The 27009-nt window shown below is 36.8% G+C and overlaps 1 protein-coding gene across 1 annotated transcript in view; it reads right to left on the minus strand.

Annotated features, from left to right (window-relative positions):
* ZNF385D (zinc finger protein 385D) overlaps positions 1-27009 on the minus strand; it is an 859807-nt gene that overhangs the window by 83327 nt on the left and 749471 nt on the right. The window lies entirely within an intron of this gene.

Genomic DNA, 27009 nt, shown 5'->3' on the forward strand with positions numbered 1-27009 from the left:
GGGAGAAAGCTTATCATCAACCACAAATTGTGCTATTTACAGGAGCTCTCTTTGCATGGAATGTAGCAAAGGAATAATATGGAGACTGTTTCACTTTTTAAAAACTTTGATAAATAACTAACAAGTTTTTTAATCTCGGAAATGAACTATTCCAGTGATGACTCGCAATTTAAGATTTCTCTGAAAGACTAAATTCTTATGTAAGAATTTTCAGTACTTGGAGAATGCTATTTCTCTGTTAACACTATTTTTAAGCTTTCAAAATGGAATATTTTATGCTCTAAAACAATACAGGGAAATTATGACATCATTAACCCACGTTCCTCCCTGAAAGCCCACATAATAATATACATCTTGTATTTGCTGAAAAAAGAGCACCTTCCATGGGGAAAAATTATCAAATTCCCTACTTTTCCACAAACCAAGGAAGGGCTTCCCTCTATAATTTTGTAGCAATTCTAATCTCTAATTCATAAATTTGAGAATTGTTCTGATCACAACTTTAATGAACTTGTCCCAAAGATGACCTCTAAGATATGCAATTGTTAATAAGATTCATTGGGTTCACAAAATAACTATTTATATTTGAGATAGATATTTTATCAGTGTTAAGCATCAAAACAGTTTTCTGAAGTACTTTGACTCTACTGGGAAAAGATGAAGAGTGAGATGACAAATAACCTCAAGAACTTAAACCCTTATAGGCATAATCAACCTGTATTCCAGCTGCAGTCCATTCATTCACAAAGGACTCACAGAACTGTAGCCAGACATTATCGTAGTAATGGGAATAGAGCAGAGACAAGTCAGACTGATAAATTACATTTACACATCTTCTCTATAAAAAGAAATACCAAAGACAAAGTAAAAAGGTTTGAAAAAATATGAAAAATACTTGTAAATCCTACTGCAAAGAGGTTAAACTTCATATTACATAAAGAATATCTAGAAAATCAGGAAGAAAAAAAACAACAATGATTAGAAAAATTGGCAAAGCCTTCATGCAATTCAATGAGATAAATTATCTCAAAGTACCTAAGGTTTCTTGGGATGGAACGGGGGCTCAATAATGAGAATAAATGGCCATTTTTTGGTCAAAATAAAAGAAAGTTAGTGTTCATCTGTTTAAATCAATTTGGTGCCTAGGTAAGAATTCTGGAAATAGAAAAAAAAACTGAATAAATTGTTATTTTGTGGAAATTGTGGGTTTAGAAAAAAGAGAGAAGAAAATACTTTTAAGTAAGAGAAGTTATGCCAACTGAACTCCACTTCAAGACATTCCTTTGACCAAAGAGGTCTGAGGTAAGAGAATTTGTGGGCAAAACCCAGCAAAATCACCCAGCTTCCCAAATGATGGTCTCTTGGACTTAGGAAACTATTTGGTGGACAGAAAACACTGTTTGTTGTTGTTGTTTTTAATTTCATATAACCAAAGTTGCAGGAGGAAATGGCTTTGGCCTTGGATTAACTTTTGGAGGAAGGGTGAGCCAGGAAGAGATAGTGGCAATGACTCTAGAAGACGGAGTTACCTGGGCATGCGTAAATGCCCGATACCTTGTTATGCCAAAATTTCTAGAAAGTATTTATTTTCCCTGATTGGCCAGGGGGTGCATGAGTTATGTTAGCAACTCTAATCCCATGAGTTTAGTGCTTAGACAAAACTTCCACAAATGGTGAGGTGTTAATAGCACAGCGTTCCCCTTGAGCAATCAGTAGTCCTTGGCAGAATTCTGGTCAGAGGGTTTTTTTTCCTGAATGATACTTGGAGGAAGAGCTCAGTGTGTCATGAATGCATCTCCTGATCCTGCTGTTCCTCTACACAGTGGATGTTTGTATGAGGCGTTTATGGAATGCTCATCTGTGCCAGGTAGTCTGTTAAAGGCTTTATATGAACATTCTCACTCATTCCTTGCAAAGACCTATGAGGGAATTATACACTCACTATGAGCATTTTATGAATGGAGAGACAGAAAGTTAGGGCCACTCAACCACATAGTAAGGGCAATGCAGGGTGTGCACCTATCTGTCTCACTCCAAAGACCACGCGCACAGTCTTGTTGCCAGTCCCAAAGAGACTGGAACATGGAGAACCTTATTACATAACTTCATAGTGGCTCACCTTGCAAAGGACATAAGTAAGGCTAAATAGTGCATAGATATTAAGCTCATGAATAAGAAATTATTCTTGATTTTTGTGGCCATTAATTCAAATAATTTCACTCATTGTCTGTGTTAGGCCCATGCTTTAGATACTATTATTAGCATCATTCTGAGGGTCTACCTAGTTCAGCTCTTTCCTTACCAGCTCCAACAAAGCAATGCTGATGTTCTAAACATAGTATGGAAAACTATGTGATGTTTGCTTATATCCCCGAATGTGAAGCCTTCAGGCATCAGGAAATATCACTGGGCACCAGTCAGCTCTTGCACAGAGAGCCTTGTAGCCTTGGTTAAAGATTATATTTTTTACTCTTTGTTCAAAAGAAAGGCTGCTTGACAGTTTTATGATACGCAAAAAACACAAACATTTTGCATTTCTGTGAGCTCACTCTGGCAGGGGCAAAGAACACTGGATAGGAGGAGGAGGGCCAGAGTGGGAAAGGAGCAGAGGGGCAGATTTCTACTGCAGTGGCCCAAGGAAGAGATCGCCATTGCTAAGAATTAGATGCTGAAAGCAAAAACAGAGAGAGAAGTGTGCACAGATTTGCTTAATATGTGAGTTAAAAATGTCAAAAATTGATGATGAACTTTGAGAGGTGGTCTCAAATATGCCTCATGGATTTCTGCTTCTTGCAAACACATGACTGGAGGTTCCATCCCTAGAACTGTTGATGGTGAAAGAGGTCCAAATGTTTGGGGAAAGAGCAAGAGTCCGGTTGGGATATGTTGAGTTCACGAGTCTTTAAAACATCCAAGTAAAGTGTGGGTTCTGCAGTTAGCTATGTGGTCTGGAGCTGAGAGATGAAATCTAGGCTGGAGCTAAACTGGGGAGTTATCAGAAACAGATGGTAACTGAAGCCACTGGGAATTGCCATTTGAAAGGCAAATAAAAGATTTTTTCCTGTTTAACCACTGAAACACAATCCTTAATCAGCTGCAACATTTGAATGAGTGAACGAAGACTCTGGCTGATAGTGTATGGGATAACATATTTCCAAATTCTTCATTGAGCTAAAGTATACTTCATCACTTAGCTTCAAAAAAAGTCTTTCCTTAAAGTGCTTAAAATCTTCAAGTTTCAGCCACAGAGTGAATCATTCCTTTTTTAATCTTCACACCAACATGTTAACTAGAAATAAATGACACGTTTCTCTCTGCTATATAGAATATCATATCTCAGCATTTGGTCTCTAGAGGCTTGATTCATAAGGATAAAAGTTCTATCACTAGAGCAGGAAATGAGGATTGGTAAAGTCCAACAGTTGAAGGCTAAAATGAGTGGCCTCCAGACATGGCGGTAAGTTGTTCTTTCAGTTAAAATTGTAGTGGATAGAATTAGCCATTTACAGAAATCTTATTAAAGGGTAGGTCAAAAGCAACAAGGCAGGATGGGACTACTAATCAAGGGCTGAGTAAATGTAAGCGAGAACTGTGCTTAATGAATATTATTAACATGTCTGAAGTAAGACCATCTTAGTTGAATAGGTCTCACCCTGGCATCTGGAAAAAGGGAATTTAAAGATTAACTTTATCGAGATTTCTTTCTTTCCTCCTGATAAATGTGGGTGAAAAACCAAACCAAACCAAAAACCTAACACTATCTGTCTCTATCTATTATGACCAAAGGAGAAAGGGTTTATTCTGTAAGTCATGTTTTATAAATTTGTACACATGTAACATTTAAAAGTCAATAATTATAAAATTTAAGTACTTTCTGGCTTGCACATGTGAAGAAATAAAAGCCCACAACTTCATGAGATTACTAAGTTTAAGATCTTTATCTACATTTTTTCAATATATTCAAATGTTAATTTTCAATTTTTGAACAGACCTTTAATTTTAATGCTTTGGGGGATGTAGAGGACTGCTTCTGACATTTTTTTTTTCCCTAATAGTATTTGTGATTAGTACTAAGAAAAGTTAAAAAAGTATTCTCTAAATAAGACATTCAAACTTTGACTTTGTAAATATTAAGAAATTTCTAACCATTGGATTTTCTATAGTATTATCTGAACCCCCAAACTGTCTGAATTTACCAGGGTCAAGACAAAATTAATAAGCATCTATATTTTCATGACAGGTTGGAATATTTGGATCCAATTTTAAATACAGGAGTTGTTTTAAGTGATGCTTGTTAATATCACTGCTTCCAGTGCTTAAACCAGCAAGTGATTCCCCTCTTGGGCATACATTAACAATTTACTTTTTGCAGACAAGTGCACAAATATGATTAGCTTTTACAAATTGCTCTTTATTCTGTTACTAGTAATTTTTACATTATTACAGTGTAAACAGATGCTATTTTCCACCACATATGCAGCTGTAATGAGCTAATTTAATGTATTAAAACAACAAAAGAACTTCAAGAATGAGTCAATGATTCAAGATGCATGGAAACCGAGAGAAAAATCAAGCATGAAGTTTGCAAAAATTGTTCCAAAATTCAGCTTTCAATAAGGAATTGTGGAGCCCCTGTTCTTTGCGGTTGTTTAGCCAAAGCTGTGTTTTAACCTTCGCATGGGAAGTCCTGCTATCTTCCAAGTGGAAGGGTTCCATAGGCTCCTTTACTCATTGTGCTCCCATTTCCTGAAAGGCTATTAGTGTCACTCCTTAAGGTTGAAGATTACATTTACTTATTTGTTTATCTGTTCATTTAAATATTTATGTATTCAACAAGTATTTATGCTGTGGGGCATTCCAAATATAGATAGGCATTATGGGAAGTAGATCAAGAAAAGGAGATGAAGAAGAGGTAGCAATGAAAATAGGATAAAACCCTGAAGAATCTGGTATCACGGGAAACAGAGAGATAACAGCTTCTGGAAGGGAATGGTTATCAGTACTGACTGCTGCTGCCATATCAGATAAAAGGAGAGCATGGAGGGGCGCCTGGGTGGCTCAGTCGGTTAAGCATCTGACTCTTGATTTCGGCCCAGGTTGTGATCCCGGGGTTGTAAGATCGAGTCCGGTGATGGATAGGGAGTACGCTTCAAATTCTCTCCCTCTGTCCCTCGCCCTGCTTGTTTTTTCTTTCTCTCTCCCTCTCAAATAAATAAATGAAGAAATATTAAAAAACAAAAAAAGGAGAGCATGGAAGTGTCCACTGGATTTTACAACATATATATTGTTGGTAACTGTAATACAGGATAGGATAATTTAATGCTTAATCAATTGATTGGAACAATGGATTTTGGGACGGTCTGGATTGCGTGAAGTTTCTGAATGTTTGGTCATGGAGTTGCCAATTTAAGTGTTTCCAGATGCAAACCTTGTCATCTGACACTATCATGCTGAACTGAGCACTATTATCTAATTCTACTAATACATGTTTCCATATTATAAGTGGATATCTGGAAACAGACCTGCATTTTGAATCTATCATTCATAAAAGCACAAAGATGAGTTAATATTTTCAATAACATCAATGAGTTATTTTAAAATACTTTCACTTTTTTTAACAAATCCCTTGGAGTAGAAAAACTTTTATTTTTTATTTTATTTTTTTAAAGATTTTATTTATTTATTTGACAGAGAGAGAGCAAGAGAGGGAACACAAGCAGGGGGAGTGGGAGAGGGAGAAGAAGGCTTCTCGTGGAGCAGGGAGCCCGATGTGGGGCTCGATCCCAGGGTCCTGGGATCATGACCTGAGCCAAAGGCAGACGCTTAACGACTGAGCCACCCAGGTGCCCCTGGAGTAGAAAATCTTAAAAGTTTAAATAAAGAGAAGGGATGATGTAAAATAACCTATAAATAAACCATCTAGTATTAATCCTTTCCGATTTTCAGGGATTGTTTTTTTCTATCAGTAGGTATATAGTAGATGCTCAATATCTATTTGTTGAACAATGATTATATATTATTATGCAAAAAATGAGATCACATTCCTTACTGTTACATAAAATATTCAGTTACTAACACATCTTCAAATTTCTGTATTTGATCAAGATTGTTTCATTCACACCCTCATCGTGATTGCCACTCTTAGGGAGAGATGATGTAGTTTGGTGTTGCAAACAACGAGTTAGCGAAGTGAAGGCAAAACTCCCTACTAGTCTCCTAGGTTTATTCATGTATCCAACTTAAACCATTTTACCATTTCACCTGAAATTTTTCCTATCCCTAAAATAGAGCAATGGTGCAAATGGTTATAATCAGGTTCCTGAGTAAAATGATTTATTTGTTACTTTGAAAGCAAATTTTTAGATAAAGATTAAATAAGGGTCTAGTCTTACTTATTCATAGAAATATTACATGTAGGCTTTCCTCTATAGATTAGTATTTTAAATTGGCTACCCTCTGGTCTTCAGCATCCTCCATGTCTGCAGTGGCCATAACTTGCTACATCACCAAAACAACAGGGAACAGAGGTGCCTGACAACCAGAAATGCTCAGTGCAGAAGGATTAGTAAAAGAGAAATAAACATCTATGTTCTCAAGTCTCTCTAGTTTAAGTTCTATTTGTTACAGCAGCTTGGCATGAATATAACTAATCAAATCCTTCCCACAGATTTTCAGGTGAGGAACAAAGAACATAAAAGTGCCCTGCTAGTGGTGCCTGGGTGGCTCAGTCAGTTAAGCGTCTGCCTTGGGCTCAGGTTGTGATCTCCAGGTCCTGGGATCAAGCCCCGTGTCTGGTGTCTGGGCTTCCTGCTCAGCAGGGAGTCTACTTCTTTCTCTCTCTCACTCTCTCTGCCTCCCCCCGCTCATGTTCTCTCTCTCTCTCTCAAATAAGTAAAAATCTTTTAAAAAAGTGCCCTGATAATAATAATAGTAACTACCAAGTATTTGCCAACGAATATATTCTATGTACTACTGAACAGATTTTACCTAAAGTTCACAGTTTCTCTCAAAATTAGATCTTATTTTATTCATGTCACAGATGAGGAAACTGAACTTCATAATGTCTAAGTGACCTGCCCAAGGTCCATAAGGAGCAAGCCAGAGAGGAAACATTTAAAGCCAAATATTCCTGTCTCCAAAACTCATGATCCTTCCAATACAACAGCAAGAATTTTTCAAATAGTTCTGTCTTTAATGCAGATATTTAGGAAAATGAAAAAATATGTATATAACCAGAAGGGGAGAAAAGATTAAAAATTTAAAAAAAAAGTCCTTTCTGATAGATTTCCTACTTTCTCCTATACCCTTACCATAAAAACATATTTTTTTTAATATACTGTCCGCTTTCTGGGGCACAGTGTCAGGTACTCATAGAAGAAACGTATTTCTTCTTCCTTGGCAAACCGGCAGATTACACTTCTCTTATACCTAAGTGGCTATGAGGTGGAGTGATAGACAATGAGTGTGAATGTAAGTGACCTGTAATTATGTCCAGCCTCAGTTTACTAAAACTTCCCAAGCATAGTTTTCCAGGTTCTTTCCCCTTCTGCCTGTTGGATGCAAACAAGCTTAGCCACATTGGAAGCCACACACTAAAGATGTTGAAACCACAAGATGAAAGCGTCTGGATTTCTGAATCTCCACTTGGAAGAGATGTGCCAATGGATGGAGTGCACAAATATTGGGTATTACATAGGAAAATTTAAAATATCTATTATTAGAGCTATTATACATCCTTAAGAGAGATTTATTTATTTATTTATTTATTTATTTATTTATTTATTTGAGAGAGAGTGCGAGTATGGGGAGGGGTAGAGGGTGAGGGAGAGAATCTCAAGCTGACTGCACGGAGCTCAGAGCCGGACACAGGGCTCCATCTCACAACCCTTAGATCATGACCTGAACTGAAATCAAAAGTTGGATGTTTAACTGACTGAGCCACCCAGGCACCCCTAGAACTATACATCTTTTGACTGATTTACACAACAGCCAGAGTTACATTAAACTAACAAATGCATATACTGTCTTATCATGTTTTAAGTCTGGATAAACATAGGGCTCCCAGCCAAGGAAAAGAAGAGCCAGTGTATGAGCAGGTAGACACAATTAAGTTTGCAAATTTATTTTTTTAACTAATCTTTGACTAAATGAGGACCAAAGTACTCTGAAAATCTGCATGTTAAGTGATTTTTTAAAGAAGCAAGAATGTGATGTATCTTTCTTTGGGCCTCTTTGGGTATTTCTTTGGATAGCCGAGAGTAAAGAAAGACCCAAAAATGGTGTTAAACCATAAATTGGACAGACCCAAATCACCCTTTCTATATATTTCCTTATCAATTCTTACTAAATCAATATTATTCTGGTATGATTGGCATACCCAGTTTCCTCAAATGCTCTACCTGAAACCAAAGTTGGAACCATGACTGAGGGTCTTCTCAGACTTTTCATTGAAGCCAGGTAATATGTTCTTACCACAGGGCAATGGAATTTCAGTTTCTCATATCCTATTTGATTTTGACAGAATAAATCAAAAGATCCTGCTCCTTCCTAGAAAGTCCTGCAAGTGACTGATGAAACTCCCCAAAATTTTAACATCAAACACTTCAAAAATAAGTACTCCTTTTATTTCAGGAACCCTTCAAATCCACAGCTTTTTATGTGTCTTCATTTTTCCTGGCTGTCCTTTCTCATCACACACTTAGAAAGCTTAAAACAAAATAAAATAATTTACTCGTGCCTTTTAAAAAGAAATCTTTTCAGCAGACACCAAGTTAATCTTGTAATTCTTTTTTCAATCTTACATAAATTTAATCTATAGACCTTAAGTTCCTTTCGGAAACATCCATTCATTTTCACTATCTTCAAGTGAAGAACATAAGAAACAATGCCTCACAATAGGTGTGTAATTGCAAAAAAAAAAAAGTACATAAAACTTTGTATAAATGTTACTATAACCCAGAAGATCACGGTCCCAGGTTTATAAGCTAAGCATTAGGCATAAGCTTTACTTTAAGTAAGTGGAATGAAACTAAGTTTGGATTACATGGTTCTGAATTTAAAATTTGGCTTTCCACTCAGGGACTATGTGACTTTAAGCAAGCTACTGTTCTCCAAACCTCAGTGTCTTCATTTGCAAAATTACTGTAGGAAAGGCTGTTCTTTATTTTGTGAGGATCAAATTAGAGAAGCAAAACTTCAGTGCCTGGAATAAAAACTAAATTTAAAAGAATTCTGGAGTCTCCATCCTGGTATTTGATTAACTTACTTTTCATTACATTAGAACCCTTTTGTGGAAGGCAGAGCTTTTTCTATGTCCAACTCTCAGACTTAACCCCGTTTGGGAAACTCAACTAACTGCCCCCATCAGCTCCAAGCTATACTAATGGAAGGAGAGAATATTAGTAGTCTTAATAAGGTAAAAAAAAAAAAAAAAAAAAAAAAAAGATGATAAGAATGTTTTCATAATAACTTAGAAAAATTATGCTAAAATAGACCCTCAGCACGAGGAAAAAAATGTTTGTTTTATGGGTATTTCATCCTAAGGAACTTGAGAAACCTACGTACCCCTTCCAAAGCCCAGAAGATGCAAGATCTAAAAAGTTGTCCTTCCTTGCTGCAGATACAGCTAAAGGAAAACCAAATGGAAGCCAATGATGGAGTCAACTCTGGGGGAAATGCAGAGAACAACTTGTCAGCGTGTTAGTAGACCAAGAGAATGGTAAAATAGGAAATGAAGATTCGGAGATGAGGGAGGAAGGAATCCCCAATTCCATCCAAAGGGACTAATGGATCATTTTAGAGACTGACAGATGATTAGACAGGAAAGGAAAATTAATTTATGAACATGTGTAGTCATCTAATAAATATATGATTTCCTTACTGGCAAGGGGCTAGATCTTCCCAACCTAATATTATGGCTGCATTATAGCTCTAACACAGCTACGTTCTTAAAAGTTGTTGCAAAGAAATCATTCTTACTTGTACGTAACGTGGAACAGAAGATCTGCTTGCTCCTGGAAAGAGGCGGGAAAACGATCCCCAACTTTTTGATGCCAGTTCAACCCCCTTCTGATGTTTAGTGGGAACTTTCTTTGGGACCCTTAGGACTCAAAAGGTACCTTATAGTTAAAACAATATATGCCACCGTCATGGTACATTTTAAAGAAATAGGAAACAAACTATATAGTGTTTTGGGAACATTCCTTTTTCTCCCTCAAATATTTTAATTCTTGTTAAAATTCCTTGGAAAGACATTCTTGGTTTATTGTTTTTCTTTTAACTTTGGGTGGGAAAATAAAGTGTTTTTGTTGTTGTTCATTTTTATTTTTTATTTATTTACTTATTTTTAATTTATTTTATATTTATTTTTATTTTTTAATGTTTCTTCTCATAACTTTATTATTTTAAGTTTCTATTTTACTTCCAGTTATCTTACAATGTTATATTAGTTTCAGGTGCACAATATAGTGATTCACCACTTCCACACATCGCTCTGTGCTCATCACAAGTGCCCTCCTTAATCTCCATTGTCTATTTCACAACCCCCCCCCCCCAACTGCCTCCCTTCTGGTAACCATCAGAATTGTCCTTTGTTTTTCATTAAATGCCAGCTTGATGACCAGCACACTTAGTTTCAACTCCTCTCTCTCATTTGCTCTATAATTCAGATCCATGTCACATTTTCCCAAGACCTTTCGAGAAAACGGCGGCTTTTTGTGGTGACTACAGGAAAGCACAGTATTTAATGAAATGTGTGGATTCTGTGTTCAGAGACCTGGTTGCAATCTTAGCCCCACTACGTGCTGGTACAGGGAATTTATGCAGCCTTTTTAAAGCTAAAGTTTCTCGGGGTGCCTGGGTGGCTCAGGTGGTTAAACCTCTGCCTTCAGCTCAGGTCATGATCCTGGGGTCTTGGGATTGAGCCCCAAGTCCTTGTTGGGCTTCCTGCTTCGTGGGGAGTCTGCTTCCCCCTCTCCCTCTGCCTTCCCCCTCACTCCCGCCCCTGGCTTGTGCTTTCTCTCAAATAAATAAAAAATAAATAAAGCTCAATTTTCTCATTGGCAAAGTAGAAGTAACAATCCATAATTACCTGTTCATTCATGCTTCTTTCAAATGTTGCTATAACCCACGTCATGTACTAAACTCTGGGCTAGATACTAGGGCTGTGGTGGTGGAGAAAAAGAGAGAGAGAGACTCAGTCCCTGTCCTTGGTGAGCTTGGCATTATCATAAGGATTAAAGGAGTCAGTGAATTTAAAAACACTAAATGCTCAATATATGATAGTTATATCTATTAGTGCTCAGGACACTGTTATTATTATGACACATAGACAAATCATGGTGCAGGTTATGAGGCTTTTAGGAGATTTCTAGATTTCCATTAAAAAAAAACAGCAAAAAGAGCAATACACTTTCAGATGAAGTGTGCTTCTCTCACACTAGATTGCTTGTAGAATAACCAAAATGTATTTGCATGCACACACATATGAATCATATTAAATTGCCAAGACGTGAAAATTTTTGGACCTATAAAATCAGCAATTTCACATGCCCATTCTAATGTCAGCAGGAGCGAGGGAGTGCATAAAAAGATGTATGTGGGAAGGAGAACACAGTGATGAATAGTACATGCTGCAAAAGTTTCCCTCTCTCCAACATCATATTTAACTAAATATAGATTTCTGATAATTAGATTTTAAAATATTCTTAAAAATGGAACATTTTGGCTTCCTTCTGGCTATAGCTCCAATATAAATTGTCAAGCCTAATGGAAAATACTTTTAAAATGAAATCATCTGCACTCCATATTTGAAACAAGTGCAGGAAGCATTTGTACAGAAGTCTGTAACTGTCTGTTGTACACAATATAATATTCTGAGTAAATATTCCAAATTGAAACATACGCATTAACTTCCGGCATCACGTTCTTCTTCGCATTTCTGTTTTTCTTTCACCAATTCGTTCCAGCACATACTGAGTTTATTCAACAGTTACTGAATGCCCATGATGGCCAGAAATGATTTAGGTGCTGTTATTCAAAAACACATTTAAGGTAGTAAATCAAAACCTTTTACAAAGGAAAATAGCCCCTAAAATTCATTGAGACACTCCAAAGTATCACTAACCTCTGATGTTGGAGTTTGTGCCACTGCCTCACGTGGGGTCCCGCACTTCAAGGTTACAGATCCTGTGATTCAGACCCTGAGTCTGTATTCCATGAAGATGGATATAATCACTGCCATCAACTGACGAGTTATGCATAAAGCGGTGGTGACAAACAAGGCCACAAGCCATCACAGGTCCCTGAAGTTACTGATGTAGTACCAAACCTCCAGTGACTGGAAGAACAGGTGGCCCTCGCCCTGTAGACTGCAGCTCTAAATCTTCCCAATGGACTGGGAAATAAGCACTTCGCCATTTAATATGAGCAGAGGAAGTCACTTCATCATTGGCCTGTCGCATGAATTGCTGACATAAGAAACTTTTCCCTACTTAGAAAACCACAAGTACCAAGCAATTACTTATCAGTTGGAAAATGCCTGGGTACCCACCCCCCCACACACACACACGCATGCACGCATGCAAACAGTCTCTTATCTGGAAATAAAGGCCAGTTCTCTTTGAGGAACATTTTGGTGCACTAAACATTTGAACTCCAGTCATCTTCTGCTAAATTCTACAGCAGCAAACCTTTCAGGGATCTGTCAATGGCATATAAACTTATTTATGACTATAGCTGTGCATCTGTTATCCATCTATATGATGCAAAATGCCAACTGTCTCATACCTGAACAGCAGTTCGCTGGATATCATTTTTGAAAAATGTTAGGTCAAACCTGCATTTATTATACAAGATCTTGTGGCTTAGGATTAGAAAGAGAAAACCCAGAATCAACCTGTCAGTTACTGAGTCAAGCTATAAATTGCTCCTAGAATTAATTGCTACCATCTTCTTATATTTAAAAAAGTAACTTAGTGACTCTGCATGTTCAAACTTTATTGGAAGGAGGAATGGGCCAAAAAGGTAGAACACATCTGCAGAACCCAAGGAACATACGGTTATCTAATTGATGAAGAAAGATAAAGGAGGAATCGAACATCTAGCAATCCTTGTCACAGACATGTAGTTTGTGACTTTGGAAAGACACCGAGTATGAAAAACATGACCACTTTTTATGCCAATACCGAATAGAAGAAGGAAAGAAAATTAACTCTAAATACCTGCTGTGAATCTACTGCTTTGCTTACAATACTCCCTTTAAACCTCCGAGACATCTTTGCATGATAGTGTTATCCCCTTCATTGCACACGTGAAAATTTGAGATTCGTGGAAGTTAAACAAACTTGCTCAAAATCACACAGGAAATACGTGCTAAAACAGGGTTAGCCTGATCCAAGTCCCTTAGTCTTTCCATTTCATGAATCTGGAGCAAATAGTAACCTGGAAAATAACTCCTTTCTCATCTGAACTTGCATTGTGTGGACTAGGTGCAAAGCTAAAGTGATGGTCTTGGTGATTTATCAAGGGATCATCCAAAAATTTGAACAGATTGCCACGTCAACACTCTAGAATGTTTACTATAGCAGGCTTAATATAATCCTCCCTCCTCCACCCCTCTCCAAACTCCAAAAAAGGTGGTTCAGTTCTCTGACACAAAGGAACTGGAACTAAGCTCAACCTCCCTCAGCAGCAAATCACTCACATGCTGACCAGAGAAGGAGAGAGCTGGTGCTTCTACCCCCACCACTCACTTGGATAAGCACAGCTGGGCTGAGGAGACCTCTTTTCCTAAATTCTGTTGCCAAGCTGAATTTTATGATCTTCATTGGCAGATGATCAAATACAAACTCTTAACTTACAGCCAAGTTATCTTACAGCAGCTGTTGGAAGAACTAATTTAGAATGCAAATCTAGTCCTTAATCTATGGGAAAACTGTTGCAGTGATGGATGGTTTTTGAAGCAATAGTTCATGAAAGACACCCCTGTGCCTTCTAGTATTATGGAAAGAGAAAGATTTAGCTGCCGTTTGTGTTTATTTGTTTTCTTTTGAGCAACTGCCTCTATAGGGGGAATTAGAGCCCCATGGTGGAGGGTCCAGGTGTTTCAATCTGCCTCAACTCTCTTTTCTACATAAATAAAATTGAGATCAGAAGACACATGTGTAGACTGACTTTCAGATAATGTCTTCTTAGTATTTAGGACTCCTTGATTTTATGCTAAGTCTTCTAAAGAACAAGGCAGTGGGGATGTTAACAATTCGCCTAGAGTTTTTTGCCATGTCAAGAAAGGAGGAAGGTCAGCACCCACCACTGCCTCTGCCTCTGAAGAATCCTGTTACTGTAGGTATGAATTATCAAATAAAGTTGATAGTCATTTTTTGTTGTTGTTGTCCACTTAACTGCCAGTGAACAGTGCCCTTCTAGAACACCTAATAACTAAGAGTTCACTGAATCATTCCACAGCTTTGATCCCCATCTTTTCAGTTGAACAAAATCTTAGAAAATATTCACTCCTGGTTATTAGGAAATTTCTTAGTATTCTACTGAGTTATCAAAGGAACCCGGGCTTGTGCCATATCTATGAAGATCTCATCTATGGCAACCGTCAGAGTTAATGCAACTGAAGAATGTATGTCTCGATCTGTTCCTGTTTTGTTAGGCATGGAGAATGAGTATTGTGTAACTGCAAATCAATTCAAAGAATTATTAGAATAAGAATAAAGGGAAATTGCTCTAATAGGTAAGGAATTAGAAAAGGGAAGATACATCCACTTTGGGTTTTTATTGTTATTCTTTCAGCTTGGCGTTGTATACAGTGGAGAAAAGTTGGTAGTCTAAGTGAGTCTAAGTGATTTGACTTTGAATATTAGACTAGAAACTCTCTTAACCCATGAGGTACCTCTAACTAGTCACCTCGACGTATGCTTACTGTTCCACATGAGCCAACATGCACAGAGGAAACAAAATGAAATGGTGCTACTCATCATGCCTATTTGTGATCCTGCTTTTTCCTGACCACACACCATTGCTTGTCACCCCTTAGTTTTCTCAGACACATAGCTGTCTATATGACTGATAAACATGAGTCTGTGGTAGAGAAGGTGGGGTTTCAGTTGGGATTAGGAAAACACCATGAATTCACCGTAATCACAATAGGGAGCTGGTGCTGGATCTATTCAAGTTCAATACCCCCTTATGTTCTCTAAGATTAGGTGCAGCCAGAGCCCTTGATCATCCTAAATCTTCCTGGGGATAAAACACTGACAACTCATCTGGAAATGCAGTGCCTTTCTTTTCCATTTACTATTGCCCTCATGGACATTTGGATATTTACATCATTGGGTATTCATCTTATTTGTTGATGCAGTACATGATAGAAGAGCCTAACAATGTGTTTGGTATTAAGATACCAAGAAAAAACATCTAATGTACATTGACAGACCAAATACTTTGAAGTCAGGGTATGAAGCAAGCTCATAGGAGGAAAACCATATTTGTTCACTAAGTGTGAACTAGGGCAAAGGGAGTTTCTTCCATCTCTCCTAAGAATGTCTCTATTCCTTGTCATGGGGTGTGGGCTTTTCTGGTTTGAGTATGAAAGAAGAGGAAGACAAATTGGGGGAAGTCTGATATGTTATAAACCTTGGGTGAAGTGAAGCTTCAAGATACACACACACACACACACACACACACACACACACACACATACACATCTCAGGTAAGCACCATGATATTCATTTAGCCATTAATTTACACACTCAATAAATACTTATTAAGCACTGCTCTAATTACTTGATAAAACAGTGGACCAACACACAAACGATCTTTGCCCCAATAGAGCTTACATTCAAATTGGCAGTGGACAATAAACATAATAAATACTTAAACAACGAAGTATATTAGGATGTAATTAGTTCTTAGGGGAAAAACTATCAGGTAAGGAGAGTAGGAATGACAGGGGTTGAAATCCTAAACACAGTGGTTGCATCATGAGGTGGTAAAATTTGAATAAAGTTTGAAAAAAAATTGTAGAAATCTAAGGAAAGAGAATTTCAGGCAGAGAGAGAGTCCATGTAAAGACCTAGAGGTAGGAATGAGCCTGGTGTATTCAAGGTATAGTAAGGGCAGGGTTGGAACTAGGTTGAGGTAAATGAAGTACTTGCCTCAGGAGAAAAATTTAAGGGGATAATAAAAAATCTCCATGATAGAAATGAATAATATTTTCATGCAATATTTAAAAAAGTTAAAATCAGTGCAAACAAATCCATGGTAGACAAAATATCAAACTTTTAAATAAGATAGAATCTGACCTGTACTTATATATCCCTGCCTCATTTGCCTCTTTCCAGTAAAACTTTATCTACAAAAGCAGGTGACCAGCCAATGGGCCACAGTTTGCCATTTTTATCTTTTTACTATTGCATTTAATATTTGTTCTGATTGCTCAGTTTTTTAGCAGCCCTTACATTTTGCACCTGAGTGCCTCACTTGCCTTACCCTAGTCCTGGCTCTGCAAAAGAGGCCACTGTGGCTGCAGAGGGGCAAGTGAGGGGGTGATGGGAGGAGATGAGGTCACAAAGGCCCCTGAAGGCCACATTTCATAGGGCTGTAGAGCCATTCTAAGGATTCTGCCTTTTAATCTAAGTGAAACATACCACACTGGAGGGTTTTAAACAGAAAAGCCATCTGGTTCGAACTTACGTTTTTAAAATGTTGAGTAAAAGGAGTAGAAGCAGCAAGAATAATTAAGAGGATGTTTATAATAATTTAAATAAGAGATGATGGATGTTGGCTTGGACCAGTGAGGTAGTGTGAACGTGGTAGAGAATGATCAGATTCTAGATATATTTTGGAGGTAGAACTAACATAATTTGTGTAGTATTGAACATATGGTGTAAGAGAGTAAGAAAAGATAATTCCAATATTTTTACAGGATGAATCAGAAACATGGAGCTGCTATTATCAGAGAAATGCCATTTATGAGGCAGGTTTAGGGAATGAGCCATGGCCTATAGTTTGAACAGTTTAGATTTGAGGTATCTATTAGCTAACGAAGTGATGATACTAAGTAAGCCATTGATACTCAAATACGAAGTTGAGGAAGAGATTTCAGCTGAAGAAATAAATATGGATGCCATCCTGAAATCTATAGAGTTAACTTATTCCCCTCCTCAACCTCCAGACAGTGAAGTCATTCTTCCATAAACTAGAATTCATCTCTTCATGAGATAGAACTATGTTAGCATCTACTCTTTCAAGACTCTTCAGTAGCCTAGGAGTTTGTTTAAAAACAACAAAAAACACCACCCCCCTTGGTTTTTGTACCTTCGGTGGAAATACCTTTGGTGGGATCTCTGTTTTCCACTGAGGTTTTAATTCTCAGCATTTTTTTTTTTTAATGTAAAGATTGACAGTGTGTTTCCAATTAGAGGAGATGACATGGTAAAATTTTCATAACTGGATCCCACCACAAATGTCTCACTTTCCAAAATCTGCATTAAATTTTCTGCCAACAAGGAATGTGCTAAAGAACTACAATGTAACTAAACATATCCACAGGGGAAACACTGGAAAAAAGGGAAAGAAACCTCTCTTGAGTTATTCAAAATAAAGGTCTGTCACTTCATATCAGTCTCCAATAAACTGTAACAAATTTTTCAGCCAATCTGTTTTATGAATATATAAACATGGCCACTTATGTTGGGCTGATTTTCAAAGTTTGTCATTAGGTTATACACTGTGGCTACTGTTTGAAAGTACAAAAATCATATGGCAGGCTAAGATGACAAGTTCCTTGTGGCAAACTATTTGTCTAGTGTCTCTGGGCTAAGAAGAGATGAATTGTTTTGACCTGCTCTTCATTACAAGATCCAGTCTGCTGACTGCTAATGAGGAACCACAAGAGTGGGTGCAAATATTCTTGTTAATTGTCAAACCTGCATAATGACAAAGCATCTCTTGCCCGAAGTGATCAGCTCCTACCCTGGTAAGAGAGTCAAGACCACAGATCTATCAGTGAACTAGTTTGAGCTGTTTAGCTCAGACTTTCAAAACCAAATCCCATTTAGTGTTGTGTGGTTTATGTTTCTACATGGATCACTTTCTTGTTAATTGATGCCATTTGCCCTTGTTTTGTTTCATGGATTAAAGTAAGAACTAATAATGTCTAAATGTTGGTATCAAATGAAAACAGCAGTCTCTCCTTGTTGTCCTCTTTCACTCAAAAATAGAAATAAATCATCATCATAGGAAGTCCAGCCACAGAAGAAATTTCAGGCTTTTCTTATTAATCCTTTTAAACCGAAAGGCAGGAATCCCAATCAAATCCACATTATTTTGTAATTTCATATTCCATTCAGTTTTCTTTATGCTTTGTACTCTAAATGTTAAAATATCTTTTATGCTTCTCTAAATTACTGTTCTGGATTTTATAAAGTAATAAAATACAACAAAATGCAACAAAGAGAGAAAGTATCTTTGTGGCATACACAAAGGACATATTAAATGTTTATTTAATCATATATTTATTTTAAATACTTTATGAAATCAATAAATATTTCATCATGATAATGTTCTATCATTGCCCTCGTACTGCTCTGAAAATGCTCTTGTTTTAAGAAATATGAGTTGGCTTAGAAAGATAAGAAATAATTTTACTGCTTATAACATATATTACAGACACAGCTAAGAATAGTGCTGACTTTGGACAATTGATCTTAAAACATTTGCTTCTCAATGTCTTTTTAAAACATGAAGATAGCTACTTACTGTTACTTAAAATAAGATAAAAATTAAAGATAAATATTCCCTAGCCCAAGCCAAAACATAAAACAAAAAAACCTAACTGAAGAAACCATTAAAAATCAACAAAATTAGACTTGCAAACATTCTACTAAAACATATGCTAAACTGTTTTTTACAGAAGTACTGAATATTCATTGAATTATAATTTATATCATTTTAATTTCTACAATAACTGCATTAAGAATGAGAAAAAGTTCATATGAAAATAAGGAAACAATAGATCAAAGCTACCCTTTTGAATTAAGAAGGCAAAAGCATGATAATAATAACAATATGGTACAAATTATCAACCAAACCTTGAGAGCTATTTCAGGAGAATATTTCATATGAGAGAGCAGAGTTAAAGATAGACATGACAACTCAATGAGAACCAAATGTAAATGATAAAACCATCGACAAAAGCCTTGAAGGGAAACGCTTTCCCCATCGAGGGATGATTTGTACTGGCCTCCAGGTGTAATATCATGTGCACTGATGAGCTGATCAACAGAACAGAACTTCTACCCAGCTGTAATCAAGAGTGATTGATGGTTGGGACAAAAAAGTTGATTATCATGACAAGTTCGCTGATGCAGAGAAAATAAGCTCTGCTTCGGAAATGGATAAAAAACCTGTTAAGAGACTACCTTCTGCAACCTTATTTATAAAGGCATCTAAGAGAAGGTGTAAGTTGTACAGACGAATCTGATACCCCGATAAACCTGATAAGAATAAATTTGCCATACCTCGATCTCCACAGATTTCCTATGTAAGGAATTTAAAGGCTCATTTAGGTCCACTAAAAAATAAACCACATACGTTCAATGTTACCTGTGCAATTCTTAAAAGTATTCTCTCTGCTTCTCAAAGTATTACTGAAAATCACACACAGACCAAGAAAATTAAACTTTCATAGCACACCATGCCTCCATTTGCCTTCCTCAGCTCCGTCCTCACAGAGTAAACTCCCCAAATGACTGCAACCTTTACAACTATCGTATTCAATTAACATCAAAACATAGATTTGGACTGAGACAACCGATCCCAGAGGCAGTGTTTTGCATTTAAAATGAGATTTGGCAGGCTTGAAAAAGGTGAATCTGGGCCAGAATGTTGGGTGTACTACAGTGTTCTAGAACAGTAGTTAGATTATACAGAGTTCTAGGGAGTCTGAAGGAATACATCCATTTTCTCAAGTTCTGGTTCTAATGTCATCTAAGAAATTCTAACACCATAATCCCAATGCAGTGTGCAATTTATAGCATGCCTGGTACAATTTCAATCTCCTTAAGCTGGCAATAAAACCAAATAGCCACTCTTAAACTAGTCAGCACAAGAAACTTCTAGTGTGGAGGAGGTAAAATGAATGGGTATGTTCATTTCATCTATAATCTTCTGGCCCTGTGAACCCTTGAAAAAGGTACAATGACTCTAGTTAATTAATACAGATAATAGGACTCAGTAAAAGAGACAATACAGAGCAACAGCTCAGAAAGCCAGGATACAAAGGGCCAAAAAATCCCAAATGACAAAAGAATAGATGCTAATAGGAATTACCTTTTACTTGAATTCCTTTGCTCCTCTGCCCAGGAACAAATTCCTCTACTGTCCTAGTTTGTAGGGCCATGGCAAAACCAATGGTTTATTAAAAGCTAAATGAACTATAATGACATGTAACAAAAAAGTCAAGGGAGGGGCACCCGGGTAGTGCCGTCAGTTAAGCATAGGACTCTTGATTTTGGCTCAGGTTGTGATGTCAGCTTCTACACTGCAGCACTCTGTACTTCTAGCAACTTAGCAACGAGAGCATCCACCTGGATTAACTTCTGTGTTATGTGTAGGACTTAAGTGACCAATTGTCTTAGCTGAGAACAGTCAGCCGATGCCAATGCAAACCTCAAAATAAATTTCTCTTAGGGCATGTCACCTGATATGGCAAATAAAAGCACTGTGCTGGGACTTAAGAGCCCTGTTTCCAGCCCTACCAGTGGTTTCAACAGCTTAGACACCTTGGACAAGTCAACCAATATTCTGACCTTTGTTTTTTCCAAATCTCTAAAATGGACAGAATGACTTCTTAGCATCTCTAAGTCCTAATACACAACAGTTCTCTGAGGTGTTCACAGTAGTTCATAGAAATACAAATATCAGTTTGATTACCGGAAGTTATATAATACACCTACTCATTTACATGTTAAATCAACTTTTCTTTCTAGAGAAAATGGTCAAATTTTCCATGTCTAGGAGAATCTGATAGAAGAGTGAATTTTATTATTTTGTTTCTCTTTGTTTATAGAGAAAAAGAAGCCCAGAGAAATATAAATTCTTTTATAAAGAGTTCTCTTTTCTCAGTCCCTTACCCTTCATTCCATCCACAGATGAAACTCTGGAATATCAAAGCCTGATTCAGAGAGTCCCAAAATATCCCAGTGTTGAAGTTTTATTTTTAAAAGCCTGCCAAAGAAGCACGACGCTTAAATAGGTTCCTGTGCTCTTGACTGGCTCATTTTCTCCTGAAATCTCTAACAGCCAGACCCAATATTTCCTGCCTAGTCCTTCTGTTCCAAGTTTTATTTTCTGAGAATTCCTGACAGAACTCTAGGCTCTATTCAGGAAGTAGATGGTAGTGAGGCTGAGTGATGAAATGGGACCCAAATGCACACCCAGAGCATAAGCCCTTCAAAAGGGACGTCCCAGGCACTTGTTTCAAAAGCAGTCAAACCTCCAGTTCATCACCACACGCCCCAGAGCTAGCTCCTCACACAAGGGTGACATGACAGTGCAACTAAACCTCATCAGGCCCCAGACATGACTCTTCACACACAAGCTGAATGGCCCTGTCATAGAAGTACTTTTGAAGAAGAAAAAGCACCCAGTGGGAAGGCCACAGTGTGCAGCCCGAAGCTCTAAATAGCTCTGTGAGTCCTGAAGACGCACGAGAGACACTCTCTTATGACAGGGATGTTTCAAAGCTGCCTGAAATTTAATTTCTAACTGGGTCCCTCAGAAAATCCTTTGGGACTTAACCAGCAGCAGCAACAGACTTAAAGAGGTTGAGAGTTTCTAATAAATGCAGCTTTGCCAGGGACAAGTTGACCCTGCAGTTTTTAAAAAGGTAAAAGGTAAAGATTTATGAGGAGTGAGAACCTCAAATCAACACAAGAATACACTAAACACAGGCACTTGCCAAAGGGTGGATCCCTTTAAGTACTTTTCTTAAAGATAGATATTTTCCAACTTCAATATTTCTTAAGAAGTAATTTAGCATTCGAAAATAAAACAATGATAACCACATTATTTATCCCGTCACATAAAAATGACCTTTCCATTTCATTTGCTATACAGTTTATAATCCAATTGTTTACATGTTCTATTTTATAATCTTTACAACATGGCATAAGGAATGGCTATTCATTTTATTTATTTTTTATTTTTTTAAAGATTGTATTTATTCATTTGAGAGAGAGAGAGAAAAAGAGAGAGTGAACACAAGCTGGGAGGAAGAGGCAGAGGGAGAAGCAAACTCTCCATTGAGCAGGGTGCCTGACATGGGGACATGGGGCTTGATCCCAGGACCCAGAGATCAGGACCTGAGCCGAAGGCAGGTGCTCAACCATCTGAGTCACCCAGGCACCTCCGGCTATTCATTTTAAATAAGGTGATTATGGAACCTGTAAATTCAACAAAGAGCCCCAGGACACACGGCCAATTAAAAAAGTGGCAGATCTAAGCAAGAGGTTGTCTAAATCCTGATCCAGTGATTTTCCTACCATCACACTTGGCTTCCCTGGATGCTGTTTTCGCATTTGGGATTAGATGCACATCCCCATGCATAGATTTTTATTAACCCTTATCATAGGATATGCAATAAAATGCTGAAATCTGAATGAGGCAATGATATCTATGAACTCTCCTGGGCATGTTTTGAGACAGCAGACACTGACAGAAATAGGCAAGAAATATTTAGAAAACTGCAACTGAGGCCTTCAAAATGGAATTTATAATTTAGGACAAAATATGTGCGTTTTTTAAAAAAGCCATAGTAGGATAGTAGATGCAACAATTCCTTTTTATTTTATAAAATTTAAGCATGCTTATAAAGGACATTTGGAGAATAAAAGTAAAAAGAAATAAGAATAGTTCTTCAACTCCAGTACAACCACCATTAGTTTTTTTTCTCTTCCTCCAAGCAGTATTTCCTTTAAATATCGACCCCCACAAAGAATATAGATTTAAATATTTTAAAGATGTGTCTTAAATTGTGATGTTATGAAAGTTTAATTATCTAATTTGGTAATTTGGTAGGAAAAAATGTTCCTTTTAGCAACTTCATCACTATAAGGTCTCATTTGGTTACAGAAGTTAACACAGAGGTATAAATTAAATTCAGACATATTACTTAATTTTACTACATTCCCGGGTTCTAAAATGTAGAAAAACAATAATGATTTCTATTTTATAATGCCATTGAAAAATGTATCAATTATATCAGTGATAATCCCAAGGTTCCCCTTTGGAAGGGTCTTAGGGTTCCAAGCAACACAACATTCTAATGAGGTGCTTTTCCCTTCTGCTTTACAAAACAGCACCTTGAAGTAATTGATGCTGGATAGTCCTGAGTCATAAAGACATGTTGCTACTATATTATCACACAGTAATTTGCATTTGTACTTAAATTTTCATCAGGTTTATGATTAAATCATGTGACTGAATATGGGTGATGCTATTTGAAAGTACTCGCAAGTACTGGTGGGCAAGGTCTGGCCCAGGCTCTAGATGACTTACCACAGCAGCCGACACATCCAGTTCGTTCTGCAAGGGAAGGAGCCCCCAGGTACACAGATCTCCAGCCACACCATTACTCTAGGATTGGCTGGAGCCTTTGGATGGACTTGCTACTCCGCCTGGACCAGATGGGGCAGGAACAATGACAAGAGTGGACACTGACCCTGTGTGGCTAGTGGCCAGTAACTGGCCAGGTGGCCTTGTATGTCTCCTATATTTTCTGCTCCTCAGTTTCCACAGTGGAAATTAGCAAAAATTTTCTTCTGTCTCTAACATGTTATGAAATACTATTGTTAGGCTAACCAGAGTGACTCTTAGATGCTACAGCTTAATGATTCTTTAGTTTGGGGCCTGAAATCTTACTTTCCACCCTATAAATAGTCATCAAGTAATCATTTGATACCTCACTTAATAACCTTACATCCATGCTGGTCCTGCTATAAACTGTCTTTCAAAGGTACACTTAATAACTTGCTCAGGCCAATGGTAATTTATACTTGTTTTAAGATGCTGATAAGATAACTGGACAAATTATAACCTTTTGGTCTTTATTTGGGAACTTTTTGCATAACCCTTACATGTGTTTCAGGTAAATGTTGAGAAAAGTTTTTTTTTTTTTTCAAAGAAAAAGCTTATACTAGGAGAAAGCAATCTCATTTAAAGTGCATATAGTATAATATGCCATTTAAAAAGATTTCTGTGGGGCCAAAAATAGAAAATGTACTGTACAGGAAACAGGTATCACATAACACCAAACCACACAGATTATAAAATGAAGGGTTAAAAAATAAATAAAAGCATAGAGGGAAAGGAAATTGAATTTTCATGATGCAAAGATGAAAAGAACTACAAGCTATTATTTTCATTGGAAGGGGAAGAAGCTTTGAAATGTAAAAAGGTTCATAAGGCAAAAATCCTTTCCTATGTGATTGAGGATGCAACCAAGCATACGAGTGAATTACAGGGTTACTTTTCCAAAATAATTCTAGGTTTAAGAACAGAAACAGGAAGATAAATTCCAGATATACCTGGAAGGAGCAGATGTAGTTTTATTGGGATTAAAAAACTTTTCTTGGGTTTAAAATGGTCAAATATGAGATATATCTATATGTACCTATCTAGAAAATATTTGTATTTTCTCTTAATGTAGATTATTTTCTTATATGTGGGTGAATGGATGATAAATCCAATTGATCTTGGCACTCACTATTAAATATTTTATAAAAGTAATATTTGTGGACATGACCAGTCAATAGTAAACAAATTTCATATTTCCAGAATATTAGTTCCCCTTATTGACATAATAATGCTACAGAGACATTTTTTAAGTCTTTAGAGTTTCTGCTCCTGTACTTCAACTTTGTAATAATTATATTTTGTTTGTAAATCATAGGTAAAATGTTGCTATGTCATTTATAAATTTAATAACATTGGGTTTTCCCATTTTTTTTAAACTGCAATTTTAAAAGTTAGCACTGCATAGTGAATTTACTTTTAACTTTCAAGATAAAAAAAAGCAATGAATTCACATGCGTCCAGTTTATATAGAGCAATGAAGCTATACTGGGTAATTATCTGATAAATTCAAGTGGTCATAAAATTCAGTTCAAATCTAAGCCAAACATCCAATTGAGTATCTGTGGCAGGCAGAATAATGATATTTAAGACCTAATCCCTGGAAACTATGAATATTTACATTATATGACAAAGGGGGATTAAGTTAGCAGATGGAATTAGATTGCTAATCAGCAGATTTTAAAGTAGAGACATTATCCTGGATCATCCAGATGAATTCATTGTGATTATAAGTGTCCTTAAATGTGGAAGAGGGAGGCAGAAAAGTGAGGGTCAGAGTCATTCAATGTGAGAAGGATTCAACTGACCATTGCTTGCTCGAAAGATGGAAGGGAGTCATGAGCAAAAGGGTTGCCTCTAGAAGGTGGACAAGAAAGGCAAGAAACTGAATTCTCCGCTGGAGCCTCCAGAAGGAACATAACCCTGCCAACAGTGTGATTTTAGCCCAGGGAGACCAATTTCTGACTTCTCACCTTTAGACCATAATACATTTATGTTGTTTTAAACCATTAAATTTGCCATGATTTATTACAGCAGCAATTGAAGATTAATACAGTAACCATCTAGTGAATGGTCAAGTCTGCAATTGTGTAATTATGACCTAGACCAATTAGTCTAAATTTTCCAAATACCTTGGCCACTTTCCATGTACCACATGCCAGACACACCTGAAAGCAAAATTGTGAGAATGAAAAGCAACTGTCCCCGGTAAATACATATTGATTTCTGTATCAACTTGAAACTTCATTAGGCAAAATAAATTGCTATTCTCTCTTATCAAGGAAATAATACAAGATTACATTTTATAAAAGATGTAAATGTTCTTTATGTTAATGTTAATGCATACCGGGTAATAATTCTAAAGACTTTAAACATGACTTTGATATCCAACAACAGGATTAGAAACTCTCAAAAAAAAACAAAAAACAAAACAAAACAAAACAAAAAAACAAAAGGAACAATTTTCCTGAAGTGGTGAGTGATCCATAGTTGGAGATCACCAGCCAAGGGCCTAGCCTACATGTGGCAGATGGTTTTCTTAAATCTGATGGGAGATTGGGTGCAATGAGCTTGAAGTCTCTTTCTGATTCCCAGTTTACAGGAAGTTTACTTAACACAGAGGAAAATATTGACACTGAAATTGTTGGCAGGAGGAGATATTGAAACAGCCCCCATTAGATGTAAGAAGCTGACCGCATGGCTCCTGGGAGACTTTTGCCTCATTATCTGATCAGTTCCGAGGGAAATATCAATACGATTTAAGAAGGAAAGAAATCAAGAAAGAGCCACTTAACACAGCAATTACAGATCTATATGATTGTTCACTAAATGTTTAGAAATGATCAAAATTGAAACTATTGAGTTCAGAACTCCAATGTACAGGTCAAGAGGACTCTTCTTTTTTTTTACCGAAAGAGATTATTATATGACACTTATCAGTTGAAAAGATCTTTAGTTAATAAATTACACTGTGGCAAATTTCTTAAAATTCAAATCAAATCAAAGCACTCAGTATTTAAAAACCAACAACAAAAACAAAACAAAAAACCAAAAACCTCTCTTTAAGTAAAATGCCATATGTTTAGCGTATTCTTTTTTTATATATCAACAAATACCATTTAGGTGCTATGCAGGCAGCCTACTCTTTTTTTAAGCCAACAGAAGAAATGTTATAAAACGATCTGATGACTGTACTAGTAGGTATGAGTTCATAAGACAGTAGCAATCCTTATACAACATGAGATGTTCTCACAGAAGAAAAAAGACATTTTATTTCTGTCACATCTGTTTTCTGTGGATGATTATCTCACATGATCTTCTCATTACCAGAGCAACTAAAAGATCTACTTGCCTAGAAAGATTAAA

The sequence above is a fragment of the Eumetopias jubatus genome, unplaced genomic scaffold (assembly GCF_037043125.1).
Source record: "Eumetopias jubatus isolate StellerSeaLion01/CBP00866 unplaced genomic scaffold, mEumJub1_p1.0 scaffold_1, whole genome shotgun sequence".
Lineage (NCBI taxonomy): Eukaryota > Metazoa > Chordata > Mammalia > Carnivora > Otariidae > Eumetopias > Eumetopias jubatus.